General features: G+C 43.9%; 1 protein-coding gene across 8 annotated transcripts in view; it reads right to left on the bottom strand.

Moving 5' to 3' along the window:
• LPP (LIM domain containing preferred translocation partner in lipoma) overlaps positions 1 to 17,403 on the bottom strand; it is a 731,638-nt gene that overhangs the window by 661,102 nt on the left and 53,133 nt on the right. The window contains exon 1 of one of the 8 annotated variants that reach the window (XM_033213038.1): positions 14,916 to 15,003. The exons of 6 other annotated variants lie outside the window; for them this stretch is intronic. The gene's annotated coding sequence lies outside the window, so the exon portion shown is untranslated. Of the gene's footprint in view, positions 1 to 10,060; positions 10,217 to 14,915; positions 15,004 to 17,403 lie in introns of those variants that run through there. One more of the 8 variants, XM_033213035.1, reaches the window with a different exon arrangement.

The following is a 17,403-nucleotide window of genomic DNA, read 5'->3' as shown; positions in this document are numbered from 1 at the left end:
AAACAAACCAAACAAGTTGCCCCTACCCTCACCCGCAAGGTGCATAACACCAAAGCTTCTCCCTGCAGAGAGAGATACAAATCACAGCAGTTTCTACAACAGCTGCCAAGGGCATCTGACTTCCCAGATTTTTAAACTTCACTGAAAGGAAGAGCTCTCCACCCTGGGCCCTGAGGGAGTCTCACTCACACTCTCCAGCTTCTCTCCAGGTACAAATGAAAGTGGTCTCCCTTTTCCATAGTCAACTTCTCTTTTAATAATTTTTTCTTCTCTTCCATAAAGAGAACAAGCAGCTTTGCTAAAGAACCGCTGTGAAATGATTGAAGTTCCCATGCAAACAAACCATTAGCAGAGTTCAAATGCAATTTAAATTACCAGTTGTTAAAGTACTTCTCAATTTTGTGGTAAGCTTCCAAGGAGAATTACATGCTATATACTATTTAATTGGTTGTTTTCTATTTTTTAACATCCATTTATCCCCCCACCCCGTTATATTTCAGAAGTGTCTATAAAAGCTTCCCTTTAAAAAATGATACATTGTTGAATAGATTAAATCTAAAGATTGAAAACTATCAGAGAAACAGCTGCAGGATCACACAGCTCAGCAGAAATGGACGGTTTTGACACCACAAAACATGCAGAATTTTAAAATCTTAGGAATCACCTAGTACTGCCCTCACTCTTTACAGCTGAAGACACTGAATTCCCAAAAGGGAATGATGGAGTTGGCACGAAGTATTTTCCCTGGTCAGCGACAAATTCAAGATGAGAAGCATTGCTCCAAACGCCCAGCCCCGTGCCACCTCTTCCACATGATTGCCCATAAATGGCAGAAGAAGATGGTATGAAATAGCCAATAAACTTGATTTTCCACCGGTATTTTTTTTAAGAAAATATAAAGCCCTCTTCAGATATACTCCTGACCTCAAACATTATGGGCAATGGCAAGCATCTCTCCCAAAGAGAAGAAAATAAGTAAAGGCTGATGAATGAATACAGTCAAAGGAGCTCAAAACAAGACACTTTATGAGCAGATTCTTGGCAGGAAAAGTCAAGACACTAATCTAGATTCATCAAACAAGTTATGTGACATCAAGACTGCAGATTTTCACAGGTCTATCTGGCCCTGCATTAGTGCTGCCCCCAGAGACAGAGAAAGAGAGGATAAAAAAATCAACAATGTAAAAGCAAGTCTTGTCATATCTGTAAACGGAAAGGATTTCTAGAAGCCATCAGGAGTGTAGTTTGAAGTTCCAGGCTTTGATATCAGACTTGTGTAAAGGATTTTCTCAAAGCTCAGCCTTCTCTGTCTGCAAAACAGGGTTAATATCATCTACCCATCAAGGTGTACGTAACCATTTCCTGGGATTCCATATCTAGCATGTATGGCACAAAGCCTGCATACAATATGCACTAATTCACGTTCACCCCTTCCAAGGCTTTTATAATTTCTCAAAGCCTATGGTTCTGTGATTCTAATTTATGTGGACTAAAACCACATCTTGTAAGCCAAGCATATTCCCTAAGTCTGTTAGATACTGTATGTCTCCTGACTGTAAACTCATTTATTTTATCATTTGAAAAAAATTTCACAAAAATTTACATATCTAAGTATTTTGCTTTAAAAGCAAATTTTTTGGAAATTCTATTTTTAAATGGCCTCCAAATCCACATTTTGAAACACACACACTAATAAAATCTCAATTTCATGTCCAAGACCTTATTTAAATTTTCCATCAGCCTGTAAGAAAAATTTCCCAATTGAACGCTGAAGAAACTGAGGAACGAGGAAGTTAGCCACTCCCCCAGTATCTCTAGGCTAGTAAGTGGTAAAGCCAGGATTTGAACACAGGTGTTCAAAATCAAATTTCAAGACACAGGCTTTATCAATTTATAATTACAACTATAATACGGATAGTTCTTCTGCTCGAGGTGGAAATACACCTTTAAAACTCCTGCTATTTTCACATTTCAGGGAGCTTTACGATAAAAACAAGGCCTACATTTCGAACTCTTTTTTTAAAAGTTCATGTTAACAGCAGGTAAATCTTTCCTGAATTCTACCTCACCGTTATGTTCTTAAGTGCAATAAAAAGCTCAGAGCCCTGGCACTAAGCAGACATCTCCTGGTATGTAGGAAACAGACCTGAGAAAGGTTAACAATTAGCTGATATCAGACCAATTCAAAAACAATTCAAATGGCTGGGCTCATGATCAAACCAATCATGGGAACCCCAGTACGGGCTATGGAAGCCACTCTGGCACCAGTGTTAGTTAACAGAATGTCACATGTTCTGCATTCAGGGACGTACCAAGGAGAGGTTTGCTAACACTTGCTGTCTTTGATAAGGCAGTGTGTGGACCTAGCAGGTGTGGGTGCTGAGTTGGACACGCCTAGGGGTGTTGAAGAGCCTCAATGGGGGACATGCTGAAACACACGAGACAGAATGAAAAGCATAGAAAAGCACGAGTACGTGCAATGTCCTTTTGAGGGTCTAGAAGTTCTCTGCAAATGATGTGACTTCCAAATGAAGCCTGAACACCCAAGAGGATTTCCATAGATGAGGAGGAGGAAAATAGGCCCAGGGAACACGATGTGCAAAGGCCTTGAGGGGGATGAGTTCAGGGTGTTCTCAGAGAAAGTGACTAATATGGTGAGGCCAGTGACAGAGGATGCGGAGGAATGTGGTGGGACACAAGCCTGGAAAGGAATGTTGCCGCCAGGGCATGGAAGACCTTGTATCTCATGTTCCAAAGCACTTGGATCTGAAGCCACAGGGGTTGTATTTCGGGAAGTGGCACAATAGAAAGTTAAATCGTAGCCCTATCCCTTTAAGAAAGGAATCCCCTTCCGTGGTCAGTCTCCAAGCAAAGCAAGGGTAGAGGAGCTACCTATGAAGGGATCTTCTCCCTGTGGCCCCACTCACAGAGAAGTCAGGGGACAGGTGGCTTTCAGAGTTGCTCTTAACCCATACCTTCAGTGACCCTTTCCTCTAGGTCTGAAACTCCCACCAACAGAACAGACCCACTGGCAGGCCCAGGAAAGAAACAAAGTCTCATGTTCCAAGCAGGACTAACCCTCTGCCTTCAGGGAACTGCCAGCCCCACCCAACTCCTTGAATCAGAAGAAGCTAGGCTGGAGACAGGCTCCATCCAGCCTTTCTCCTGTCTCTCAAGCAGGAGCCAGAGGCCTATCCAGCTTGTGTTCTATGTGCCTAAAGCTCCACATCACAGAGCTCAGAGTTCTCTGCCAGGCCTGAAACCTCGTGACTGGGGCGCGGGATTAGTAATGAGCCTGTGCTGGTGTCACCACTTAGGTTGTATGGAATCCTCCTTTCCCTTACAGGAACCTTTGTAGCAGTACCCCTATGTCAAGGCCTTCAAAGATGCAATGCCCTCCCCGCCCTTGAAGAACTCCCAGTCTAGAAGGAGAGATAAGACATCAAGTAAGAGAGGACAAGTACCAGAGAAGCAGCACAGGTAACAATGCAAATTTTCATGCCACACGGTGACATGAGGTGATATCATAAAAAAATGTAACGACAACAAGGGAAAGGAAAAGTGTTGACAATTCCAGATTTACGCGACTTCACCAGGAGAATCAGACCATTTTTATACTACTCCTGTTAACATCGTGGCTTTCAGGGGGAGCACCTATTCTATCACACCCATTTGGCAGATGAGAAAACTCAGGCTCAAGCAAGTTCACTGACAGTGAGGAAGTATCGCAGCCGGGATTCAAATCCAGATCCCATGCTCATAAGCAGCATACATTTGTACTCTATTGCCTCACAGCTAACTGTGGTTGAGTTGCAGAACAGAGAACACAGATCACTTCTAATGGATGGGAGAGCAGGTGGTGATCAAGGATTATTCCCTTCCCAAGATGGCATCTGTGCAGAAGTTTACAGGAGGATTGGGAGTTCTATGAATGAAGATCGGAGAGGTTATCTCAGGCTAAAGGAAAGGCATGTGCTAAGGCATGAAGGTGAGAAAGTGCAGGGTATATCTGGGGGTTGGCAGGAAATGTGTTTGATTTATAGATACATAAGCAGGAGCACCAAGGAAGTCCACAGTGGACCCACGTTGGTGTCCATTTATGACAGGTCCTGGATACCAGGGGCAGGAGTTTTTACTTAATACAGTTAAGTACTAGAAAAGTCATAAATGTTTCACAGCAGAACTGTGGCATGGTTTCAGCTTTACTTGGGATTCTGTGCTCTAATGGTAGGGCTATGCAAATAGCCTTTCAGCACCTGAGCCAGGGGCAGGAATACCAGGGTCAGGAATAATGGGCCCTTGGATCCTTTCAGGTCAACATACAGAAGGACATTGTTCCCTGGCTATGACTTCGGGAGGTAAGAAAATCTACACCTATTTCATAGAGGCTGACTGTCCTCTTAAGAGTCTCTGTGACTCATTAAATAAATTCCAGGCCCCGGCTAGAGCACAGGTACCCTCAATAGGTAAACACAGCATGGAAAACAGGATAGAGTCAAAGAATAAAAGGAACTGTGCTTGGCTCTTGCATTCCACACTTATTAACTATGGACTTTTGAGCAACTTACTTCCTTTTATCAAGGGTGCAGTTTCTTCATTTGTAAAATGGAAACGATAATACATATACAGCTAGGTTCTTGTGAGAACAATCAAGTTGTGAGATTAGGTATGAGGACATGTGATTCCTACACGCAGGCTAACATGTTTAGAATAAATCCCCCCCACCCCCAAAAGCCACCATGTTGAAAGGGTAGTATAAAAACTGCCCAATCTTCCTGGTAAAGTGATCTAAATCTGGATTTGTCAACAATTTTTTCTTTCTTCCTCTGTTGAAAATTGAGCTGTATTCCCCAGGCAAGTCATTACATCTTTTTGTGCCAAATTGTTTTCATCTTTTAAATGACCCAGTAATCCCACTTTGGGCAATATACATAAGGGAATAATCCAAAAGGAAAAAAGAAGGCAATTTGTTCAAAGATGTTATTCATAGTGCTATTTCTGGCTCTTTCTATATCCCCCTATTATAGCACTTATCTCACTGTGCTGTAATTATCCACTCCCCTTCCATACGCCTCCAAATTATCTTTGAATCAATCCCCAGCACCTAGCACAATGCCTGGCATACAGTAAGAAATAAATGTTTGTCGACTCAATGAATAGGTAATATAAAAGAAATTTTAGAAGAAACTCGAATAAGCAATAACAAAACTCTGTTTTTAAGAGATTATGCTAATTTTTTGAAAACCTGGTAACTACAGACTGCAGGAGGGGTACATGAAGAAGCCTAAGAAATGAGTTTTAGATGACTTAGTTTATGATCTCTGAGCATCTCTGGGCTTAGGCTGATTATAGTATAAGATTGCCACGGGATACCCAGGAGGATGAGGTCACAAGCTAAATTGCTTTGGCCTGGTGGCTAGAGGACGGGGCTTGGTCAGGAATTTTGGATTCTCTACCTGATTCAGCCACTACCTAACTTCTCCAAGACCTGAAAAATGAAGTAAGTATCTGCAGGGAAGCCCAGTCTGTTAAAAGGAATTACAGGGAACTGCCAAAGGCCAACAACTATGAATTCAAATGTAAATGAAAAAAGAGGACTGGTAGGTGCCCTTGGACCGCAGTCCAGTCCTCAAGACAAGGAGAGGCTTTCAAACCCCAGCTCTTGGGGCTCCCACTGAGCCTTCCAGACCCATCTCACATGGAGATTGAAGATTCCTTACCAGGGAGTTTACAGAATACAGAAATCTCTGCATGAACAGACAACACATCATGAAAAAACAGCATGTTAAATACAGCCCATAAAGTCAGCATCACTCTGAACGTTCTTCATTCTTGGTGGGAAAGAATGTTTTACAAAAACACCCAGGGAGAGCAAAGGAAGCTGCACATTCTGCAGGGCTTATTTTGGGGCGTTCCAACAGCTCTCAGCTGGGAAGCCAAAGGCAGAAAGCCACCGTCCTCTGTGCATTGGCCCAAAGCTCAGGGTTAGAAACTAAATGGGATGGGGGTGAGAAACAGATACTCTTTGGTTTTGGAATGCCAGCTGCTTATCTGGGCAACCCCCCCAGGGTGCCTATTTTCATTTCCCTCTGAGTCTCCCAGATTCCTGCCCATTTAGCTTGACATTTCCCTGAAGGAAATTACACTAGAGAGCCTATAGACAACCACTCCCAAACATGCCCCGAACTTACTTCTCCTGCCCAACTTCTATGCCCTAGTCAAAGTTACCACCACATCTCACCTGAATTATGGTAAAAGTTTGTGCCTAACCTTCTTGCTTCTACCCTTGCCTCCCTTTTACTATCGGGTTCCCTCCACAGCAGCTGGAAAGATGCCTGTAACACATAACTCAGGTGGTTCCCATCACATCTGGACTCAGGTCTAAGAAGCTCAGGTCTCTCACTTACCATCACCTGCTAGTCCCTGCTCTTCTCTCCTGCTTCTTCCCCTGCAGCCCACATGCTGCCAGCACATCAGGCTCCTTCTGTTCCTCAAACACAAACTCCTTCCCACTTCATGGCCTTGACCTTTGCATTGACCGTCTCCACTGCCTGCAGTGCTCTTCCCCCGACTTCTACAAGGCAGCCTCCTTGTCACTCAGATCTCAGCTTAAACATAACCTCCCAGAGTCCTTCCCCACTCACTCGGAGTCAGAATGCCCTTTGTGACTCCTCCCTTGGGTTACTTATCATTCCCTCTTATTTCAGTGTTCCTTTATCTGCCTTCTCCACACACCTGCACCAGCATGTAAGCGCCAAGGGATGGTGGTTGTGTGTGTCTCTTTCTTTGCTCTAAATTGAGTACTGGGATAATGCCCAGAACAGTGCAAGGCACCTAAGTGGAAATTCAATAAAGATTTAATAAAACTAGATGAATACATGCCACGGATGGAAGAAGCCTGACAGACTGCATAAAAGAATAGTAGCCCAGCACTGTGGCTAACATCCTGGGCTTTGGAGTCAAATGCACATTGGTCACTAATGCCTTTACCCAAGAGTTACAGGGGTTTAGGCAAGCTTTCTCACTTCTTTAGGCCTTAATTTTCTCAAAAGTAAAATGGGGATAATACGACCTGCCTTGTGGGAGTGTTGGGAGAGTTAGAGATAGGATGTTTAGTGTAAAACTCAGCACGGCCCAAATGTTCAGTTATCAACAGCAACTTCCTCTTTCAGGCAAGAAAAGTGAGACTCAGAAAGGAGCAGGGCATTGCCCAGGTGAAACACAGCATTAAGAGCAGAGTCAGGCCGGGCATGGTGGCTCACACCTGTAATCCCAACACTTCGGGAGGCCGAGGTAGGCAGATCACCTGAGGTCAGGAGTTCAAGACCAGCCTGGTCAAAATGGTGAAACCCCCATCTCTACCAAAAATACAAAAATCAGTGGGATGTAGTGGCGAATGCCTGTAATCCCAGCTACTCGGGAAGCTGAGGCAGGAGAATTGCTTGAACCCAGGAGGCAGAGGTTGCAGTGAGCCAAGATCACACGCTGCACTCCAGCCTAGGCAAGAGAGTGAGACTCCACCAAAAAAAAAAAAAGGAAGAAGAAGAAGAAGAAAGAAGAAGAAGAAGAAAGAAGAAAGAAGAAAGAAGAAGAAGAAGAAAGAAGAAAGAAGAAAGAAGAAAGAAGGAAGAAGGAAGAAGAAGAAGGAAGAAGAAGAGCAGAGTCAAGTCAGAAAAATCATGGCCAGTTTTGACCCACTATTCCGCAGACCTAATAATTACTAAAATATTAGATATCATGACACGCATCTGTATATTCTGCCTTGTTCCAGAAAGGATCTGAGGTACCTCACAAAAGATGCTAATAGTTGATGATTTAAGTGAGAAAATGCGTAAGGAGAGGGGAAAATAAAGCAAAGAAAGGGGAAAGGGAATACAAAAAATAAGAGCTGGATGTCTCATATCATTTGCTAGAGGTAAGCTTTAAATTTAGCTATGGACTTCCTAGAGCCCAGTACAAAAGAAAGGAAGCATAGCTGTGTACAGCCCTTTGGAACACTTGCTTTATTGAAATGCCACAGCAACATGTAAGGAGGCATCACCATCCAGTTGAGAATCACCCTGATTTGTCACACTCTTGCCAATTAGAATCCAATATCTATCTGCTTACTCCTGATCACATGCCATTCTTACGTAAAATTAGTCTCCACGACTGGCTATGTGACTTTGGGCCACTTACTTAATTAACCCTTTGAAGTCTCTGGTTGCTGTACTTCTTTAACATGGAGGTTAAAAAATAGTACTTAAATGGATAGACAAAATGTGGCATATTCATTGCCACAGAATATTATTCAGCCTTAAAAAGGAGAAATTCTGAACCATGGATGAACTTGAGGATATTGTGCTCAGTGAAATAAGCCAGTCACAAAAAGACAAATATGGTATGATTCCACTTAGATACAGAACCTAGAGTTGTCATATTCATAGAGAATGAAAGTAGAATGGAGAATGCCAGGGGCTGGAGGAGAGGAGAATGGGTAGTTGTTGGTTAAAGATACAAAGTTTCAGATTGCGAGATGAAAGAGGCCTGGAGACTGATTACACAGCAATATGAATGTATTTAACTAAAAATACAACAATTATCCGGGCCTGGTGGTGCATGCCTGTAATCTCAGTTACTCGGGAGGCTGAGGCAGGAGAATCACTTGAACCCAGGAGGCGGAGGTTGCAGTGAGCCAAGATCGAGCCATTGCACTCCAGTCAGCCTGGGCGACAGAGCAAGACTCTGTCTAAAAAAGAAAGAAAGAAAGAAAAAAGTTGATCCGAAACTGGGCTGACTACAAAGAGTTACTCCTGATGGCTGTGAAACATCTGAGGTGATGTAATAGGTTGGTGTCTTCTGGGTCTCTGTCCTGCTTTGGTAGGCTTAAAAAGTGTGTGTGTGTGTGTGTGTGTGTGTGTGTGTGTGTGTGTGTGTGTGTGTTTAAAATCTAATCAGAATCAGGACTCACCTTTGAATGGGCATAATATTCCAGAATTCTTACAGCTTCAAGAATAGTGGTAGAGGCTCAGATGGGAAGCCTTGCTGAATTTCTCTCAGGGAAAATTGCATAATTTTCACTTCCACAGATGGAAATAAAGTTCTATACTATTCATTCTGCCTTTTGGACAAGTGACATTCCCTTTCATGAAAGAGAAAGATATAGGGAGCAAAGGAGAGCAGGTTGCATTCATACAACATTCACATGACCAAAAGAAGGGAAAGGTAAGTAAAAATCAAAGAACAAAAAAGAAAAGAAAAGAAAAGAGCCTCATACAAAAACAACGAATTCAGGCATCTGAGCCCATATATCCTAAAGGAAAGAGGTCTGAACTGGGAGAAGCAGGTTCTAGTCCTCATTTTCCTACCAACTAGATTAGTAAGTGTGGACAATTCTAACATTTCCCAATTTTGTCATCTTGCAGTAGAGGCGGCAGCTTAAGTCTAGAGGAATGAGAATGAACTGAGAGAGAAGATCTGGGTTCTAATCCCACATAATGAGCCATCTGTCTTCAGGGCCTGGGTCTCTGCTGCCCATTATCTCACACTGTGAAATTAGATAGATGTGCTAAAAACACTGCAGGACTCTTCCAACTCTGACAATTCATCAGATCTACACAGCGTCCTGCACGCAGAGTATTCCAGACGGTGGATGCTGTGCAAATGCTACACATCAACATTTTGCATACTCCTAAGTCCCACCATAACTGTTTTCAAGCTAAAACTACCCCTCCCTACATGTCCACAGACATCCCTTCCAGCTTGTTGCTTTAGCCTTGGTAATCAGACAACAGCACTCCCAAATTGTCTTTCTACCCAACTCAAATTAGGCCTCAGATCAGAGGAAATACCTACTTTTTTTTAAATATACGAATATAATTTTTCCTCAGGCCGATCTTGTCTTGAAATCCCACTGTAAGAAGTACTCCCCTGGGAAAGCAGCTGTCCACACCCCCAAATTAAAGTGACCAGCACTCCCAGCAACGTGTCCCATCACCATGCAAGTGAGCCAGCCCACAGGCTGTACGCCCCAGGTCTGTGAGCAGAAATGCCACTCATCCGGCAGTAATGATGTACTCACGCGATGTCCGGCCCCCACAGGCAGCTGGCCCTCCACTAGCCCTCACTCCCTCTTGCAGGCCCTCAGTCCACTACGGGACACAGCAAGGCGGTGGTCTCGAAGCCTGAAGGGAACAGAACTGAGACATTCTCGCCTCAGCTTCCAGAACAAGGGGCAGAGGAATGAAGGGGGAAGGGTGGGGGCGGGGTGGGGGGACGACTTTGTTTCTGGAAACAAGAATTCAAATCCTGCTCCTCCTAAACCCTGAGTCACCTCCCTCTCTTCCAGTAGATCAGTCGGGTGGGTAAACATTTCCAAATATGGAGAAGCAGGCTGGAGGATGTCAGAAAAATCACCCTTCTCTCTTCTCTGGCACTTGAAGAACATGCCCCACTTTAAGACAGAATTCCTTACTCGGAGTAAATTATTAACTGCTAAAGAAGTGGATTCTCAACCCTTCCATACACTGTCCAATTCCAGGAAAAAACCTCCTCCAACCCAAACAAGGAAGGGACTGGTTTTAAAGGCTTTAAGCTCATCTTAAGAATGAGACCATCCAGAATGCAATGAAATTTATGAAATAAATCATTAATTCGGTGGGGGGGAGATATTTTGGGAGATGCACCTGAAAAGGTTGCGAGAATTTAGTCTAAGGTTCCTATGATGGAAGGTGAGTCTTAAAACAACTCCTCCCGGCTGGGCACAGTGGCTCACATCTGTAATCCCAGCACTTTGGGAGACCAAGGCGGGAGGATCACCTGAGGTCAGGAGTTCGAGACTACCCTGGCCAACATGGTGAAACTCGGTCTCTACTAAAAATACAAAAATTAGTCGGGCATGGTGGTGGGTGCCTGTAATCCCAGCTACTTGGGAGGCTGAGGCAGGAGTATCGCTTGAACCCGGGAGGTGGAGGTTGCAGTGAGCCATGACCATGCCATTGTACTCCAGCCTGGGCAATAGGAGTGAAACTCCTTTAAAAGAAAAAAAAAACCCAAGTCTCTTGCCCCCAAGCCCAGAGTCTCTTGGTATGGGAGTCCTCCTGAGAATGTAGTTTGGCATGAGTCCTTCATGGCATAGACACTGGGCTGGAAGACTCAGAATAAAACCAGACTCTCAGTAGAACACTGTTGTCGGGAAAAGTGGGGGTGAATTGCTCAGTTTAACTTGTAACATGGATTCCAACCCTAAGGTTCTGTGATGACTAAGTTGGAGCAGTGAAGCCAATCAGGAATGAATCTAATCTAAAATGACTCCAGACTGAATTAAAGGAGGAGAAAGAGAGATCAGACGCTAGGGAAAATAGAGATGTGGGGGTATAGGAGGTGCTCCGAGATGGGAATCCAAGTACCACTTGGCTTCCCAGTGGTTCTGTTTCTTAGTGATCTCGTCCTACTGTTGGTTGTAAAGGCTTTCTGGAGGTCAGATGAGTCCTTTTTCAAAATCATCACCTATTTCCTGGCTTTGGACTGCACCAAGAGGTTGCTTGTTCTCACCCCCAGGAAGTCTTCAAGCTACAAACAGCACCGATCAGGGCATGAAGGGACCCAAGCCCCAAACCCCAAGCCCAGATCAGTCGGTCATGAAGATTTCAGACGAGTCAGTGCTCCTTGTGTAGCTTACATATTTTTCATTTACAAATTAGGCAGATATCTAGAAATGGTCCAATCATGTGCTCTAAAAGCAGCTTCTACTTGGTCTATCCAAAGGGTCATTACACATTTATTTTGATTATTTGTTTTATACTTAACAAGCATGCCATAAGCAAACATTTATTATTTATTGCACATTTAACAAAGGAACACAAATATAAGTTACTATTAAAATAGGTAAGGAAACAGAATCAGAGAGCCTTCCACTGCATACCAGAATCAGAATTCAGGACAGAGATCTTGCCATTGCAACCCTCCTCAGCGGCTGGGCGTGGGATGTCAAAATTAGGTCTGGAGAGCAAAAAGGGGTGGTCTTCACTCTGTCAGGAGCTCAGAGTCCCTTCCTGCATCCCATAAAGGAGCATTTCGGCAAAGAAAGGAGATTACTCCATGGAAAAGAGCTTCTGGGAATGGTCTTAAGCTCTAAAAACCAAAGACCAAGGGGTGAGCCACAGAGATAAATACGAAAACCAGAATGAAATACTTTAAATGTACCCCCCATCTTGCAAACATTTGGAGATCAGTTTCCACATTCACATAGAGACCCTTCAGTTCCTTCAATATATGTGTGCCTGTCGTCCTCCCAGCTCTGTGATCTCAAAATGAGAAGTGGCCATAAAGGCCATTAAGCCAAATGCCTGCCTCACTGGTATTCCTGAGGTCTCCAGTGAAGCAAAGATCATTCATTATCTCCTGCCGCTGCAAATTCCATCTTTCCGTCAGAAAATTCTTCCTTACGCAGAACTGAAATCTGGCTCCTCCTCGGTCTTCCATCCCTTGCTCCACGTTCTGCCTCTCAGGACCATATTTCAACCTATGTCTGTCTCATTGGTTTGGAATTTTTGTAGGTGAATATGTACACTCGTTCCCTCAGTATCCTCAGTATCCAGGGGAGATTGGTTCCAGGACCCCTGAGATACTGAAATCCAGAGATGCTCAAGTCTCTTATATAAAATGATGTAATATCTCCTGTATACTTTAAATATTGTTCTAATACCGATATAATACCTAACAATGCAAATGCTATGTGAATATTGTTATACTGTATTGGTTTTTTTATTTTTTTTGTTGGATTTTTTTTTTTTTATATTTTTGAGCCTTGGTTGGTTGAATCCATGGATGCAGAAACCATGGGTACAGAGGGCTGACTGTATATAGAAACAAAGCTACCCAAGACCTCAGCCCACAGTCACTCTGGTTGTTCTCCTGACCACATCACACTGCTGACTTCTAATGCATTTTTTGCCAACTTGAAATCCATTCTTTTTTGGATTTTTCCAGTGCCATTTAGCACATATATTGCCATTTAGCCATATATATTACTCACAAGTCATACCCTACTAAACACGCATCAGATGGACTTGTCTACTTTATTGAGAAACAACAGAAGATAAATCTGCATGTCCAGCTGTTCATCTACCTCCACCCCACAGCCCAAGCCACATTCCCACGAAACAACAGAAGATAAACCGCAGGTTTGCATGTCCAGCTGTTCATCTACCTCCACTCCACAGCCCAAGCCACATTCCCACCGCTTGTGGATGAAGCCCAGGGATGCAGATCCCATTCCAAGATCCCCACTCCTGTTCTCAGATCCTGCCAGACCGAAAACTGTCTCCAGGACACAAGGCTATTCCAAGCAACATTAAGAGAGAGCTCTGGCCGGGCGCGGTGGCTCAAGCCTGTAATCCCAGCACTTTGGGAGGCCGAGACGGGTGGATCATGAGGTCAGGAGATCGAGACCATCCTGGCTAACACGGTGAAACCCCGTCTCTACTAAAAATACAAAAACTAGCTGGGCGAGGTGGCGGGCGCCTGTAGTCCCAGCTACTCGGGAGGCTGAGGCAGGAGAATGGCGTAAACCCGGGAGGCGGAGCTTGCAGTGAGCTGAGATCCGGCCACTGCACTCCAGTCCGGGAGACAGAGCGAGACTCCGCCTCAAAAAAAAAAAAAAAAAAAAAAAAAGAGAGAGCTCTGTAGGAAAAGAGGATCTCGTCAACACAATTCTCAGAATAACAAAGCAGCCAGCAGGCAGGGCAGCAGGGTCAATTTGCTAATCACAGGGCTGGGAGCTTGTGATCCCTGATAACGCCATTCTAAACCTGTGTCTTTCTAAAAAAGAGAGAAAAAATGTTATTTTCTTTCACAGTTCTGATGGCACTGTTTGCCTTCAAGGTTCATGTAGTAAGTACAATGATGCCTCCCATTATTAGTGTGTTTTACCTTTTATTAAATGATTTCCCAGTCTCATTGAATCCCTTCCAACAACTATCCCAGGAAGTAGTAGTATACCCACATTGAGTGATAGGAAAACTGAGGTTCAGAGAGGTTAACTATATTCCCAAAGTCACACCAGCAATAAGTAGCAAAAGAAACACTGGTTTAGGTGACTCCAGTTCCAATTCTGGAGGCTCTAGTTCCAATTCTGCTACATACAAACTGTCTTAACTCTGGCTAGCTTAATTCTAAACCTCAGTTTCTACACCTGAAAATTGGAGATTAAAATAGCCACTCTGCTTATATCTCAGAGCAGTTATAAGGATCATAGGAGATAATGAGAGTGAAAGCCCTATGGAAAAGGGTAAGGCGTTATAAAAGTGTAAGGGATTATTGGGTGATTACGTGCAAATGACTGTGCATTCCATTACAAATACAAAAAGCAGTGAGATCATTCGCAAGACAAAGAAACATGAAGGCTCTGGGAATTAAAGGAAAATGATTTGATGTTCTATGGGGTTATGTCTATATGCTGCTCACTCTTGCAGTTCAAAGCTCAGCAGCCGCTGTCAGATTTTCAAACTCCAAGTCACATATGTCTACAGGATGGCTCAAGACAAAATCTCCCTTTTCAGCTAAAAGCAAATGCTGGGCCAAGAGGAGGTAATAGAGATGGACGTTTCAAAGACCCGCGGAGATTCTCAGTTCCAGAAACGTGGCCTGCGATGCTTTCCTTGGAGAAGCTGTTAGAAACACAGGCTCCAGTCTCTCTGAAATAAGCCCGTGGGGAAATAAACATACAGTAAGGAGCTATTTTCCAGAGAGCACTGAGGATGCTCCCAAGCATGAATTAATCAAGGGCACAAGGTATTTCAAGCTGCAGATACCAAAAAGCTAGTCATCTCCAACCCACTGAACCTTCCAGCCCAGCTCACAAGCTTACCCTGGAATTCTGGCATCCCTAGCAGTGGGCAGCAGGCTGAGCTAGCAGATGAGGCTCATTTACATACCAGGTCTTGCTGAAGATCACCTGGGGGCCGCAGGGGACCCAAGGAGCTCTGAGAGCAAGCTGCTCTGGCTTCCTTCGGGCCTTTCCCAACATGCTACTTGTCGGGATTCTCTTCAATTCCTGAAAAGAGCCAAGTCATCTCTGTCATTTGTAGAGGGGCCGGATCTTTGCCAGAAATCCATTCCCAAGGCTGATGAGCACTGAGCCCAGTGAGGACTGTTTTCTGGTTTGCATTTTATCATTTGATTCCTGTGCTGATCATTTGAGAAAGGCACTAAAGTCATGTATGGCATAGATGTGTGAGCATCTACTCTATGTGTGTGTGCTTGAACCCCCAGGGATGTTACAGCAGCAAGCTGTGAGATACAAACAACTTCAAGGAGCTCACAAATCCAGTTCAAGACAGAGACTGACGGCAATTGAAGGACAAGATGTTGTAAACTCTATGAGTCCTGCAGAATCCCTCCCAATGGGTGGGTCAGACTTTGGGGCTAGGAATTAAAAGAGGATGGGGCAGGGGGGCACAGATGAAGGAGCAAAGGGCATTCCAGGCAGAAGGAAATATTTAAGCCAGACACAGTGGCATATGCCTATGGTCCCAGCTACTTAGGAGGCCAAGGCAGTATTACTTAAGCCCAGGAGTTCAAGACCAGTCTGGAAGACATAGTGAGATTCTCATTTTGAAAAAAAAAAAAAAGAAGAAGAAGAAAAGAAAAGATTTGAACCCTAGCAATGACTGAAAAGATATGACAAAGACCAGCAAGTTAAAGTCAAGCTTAGAAAATGTGGGCTGGGCATGGTGGCTCACACCTGTAATCCCAGCACTTTGGGAGGCTGAGGCAGGTGGATCGCCTGAGGTCAGGAGTTCAAGATCAGCGCGGCCAACATGGTAAAACCCCATCTCTACTAAAAATACAAAAACTAACCGGGGGTGGTGTTGTGCGCCTGTAATCCCAGTTACTTGGGAGGCTGAGGCAGAAGAATGGCTCGAAACCGGCAGGAGGAGGTTGCAGTCAGCTAAGATTATGCCATTGCACTCAAGCCTGGGCAACAGGGCGATACTCCGCCTCGACAAAAGGAAAAAAAAAGAAAAAGAAAATGTGTAGGTCACTAGTGAGAGAGGTGGGCAGACAGATAGAAATAAACAGAAGTTAACTCAGAAAGATAGATTGAAGTCAGTTTGTTGTAGGCTAAGATAATTGAATTCTATTTCTAAAAGCAGAGTGAAAAACAAATAAATAAATACATACATACATACATACATACATAATGAAAGCAGAGTGTTCCTTTATTTTGAGATGCAAAGCTCTGATTACACCATTGATGAGGTTAAGAAAATAGGCTCTTTTGACTCCTCGCTGCCATATAATAACAACAATAACTACTAAAATGTAATGAGTGTTTACTCTGTGCTAGGTATTATACTAAGCAGGTTACATACATTATCTCATTTAACCCCAGCAATGACCCTGTGAACTAGCCACTCTCACTCCCATATTACAAATGGGAAAACAAAAACTTAAAGGAAAAGTCAGATGCTCAAATCTCAGAAACAGTAAGTGCAACATGCCAAAACTAACTGCTTCACATTGCAAACTCAACCCCTGCAATTCCAGACTGTACTCCCCAGTTTTGGTCTTCTTTCTCATTGCCCAGATTCTCCCCATCTCATTTCTAAGAGATCAAATACTCTTCACATAACTAGCATGCATAACAATCCTGTATCACAAAAATATCTGTCTCTGAAATAGTTGACAAAAGTTTATATTTGTTTCTGTCTCTCCATTAGATCCTTAGGATCAGGAAACTTGCCTTTCTTGTCAGTCACTGTACACAGTGAACACTCGATAGCTATATATTTAGTCGGACAATGTCTGTGAAGGTTGGAAGTTAACACAATACTGACTATAATTTCAGACCTTTTTAGCACAGATATTGCACCAATCTCAGCAAGGTTCCCGGAGTCCAAAGGGGAGATGCAACCAGGTTGCAAAACGCAGGTCAAAGACCTTGTGCACCGGACATCCTGACGGTCCTGCAGCTACTCCGTGGTTGCAGGACCCTGAACCTCCAGCAGGTGTGCCAAGAACCAAGATCTTCACAGGGAGCTGGACAGATTAAACCTTTCCTTGAAAAAGTGAACAAGCCATGTCCCACTGAAATGGGGATTTGAATCCAAGAAGGTGTGTCTAACAAAGTGGCCCAGGGGTAAGGGAGCTCTAGGCTGAGAGGTCTTAGACCCATCACATCTTGTGACTCGTGCTAAGCCACTTTGTGTCTCCTTGTGCTGAATCACTCTGCCTCTCAGTGTTAGCAAAAGGAAGGGTAGACACAGCGGTTTTTTAACTTTTTTATGTAGCAGCAGAACTTTTCCTTTAAATGGATGCTTTGACGATGCTTAGCTTACAAAGTAGGTAAAAGCAGAGCTGCTCAAGTTGGCTCTAGCGGTCCCCTTCCTTCCTCCACTTCTCACCACTTTTCACCTCCCT

The sequence above is a fragment of the Trachypithecus francoisi genome, unplaced genomic scaffold (genome assembly GCF_009764315.1).
Source record: "Trachypithecus francoisi isolate TF-2019V2 unplaced genomic scaffold, Tfra_2.0 Lachesis_group0, whole genome shotgun sequence".
Classification (NCBI taxonomy): domain Eukaryota; kingdom Metazoa; phylum Chordata; class Mammalia; order Primates; family Cercopithecidae; genus Trachypithecus; species Trachypithecus francoisi.
Note: the sequence above shows the minus strand (reverse complement) of the source record. Positions and strands in the feature narration are given on the sequence as shown.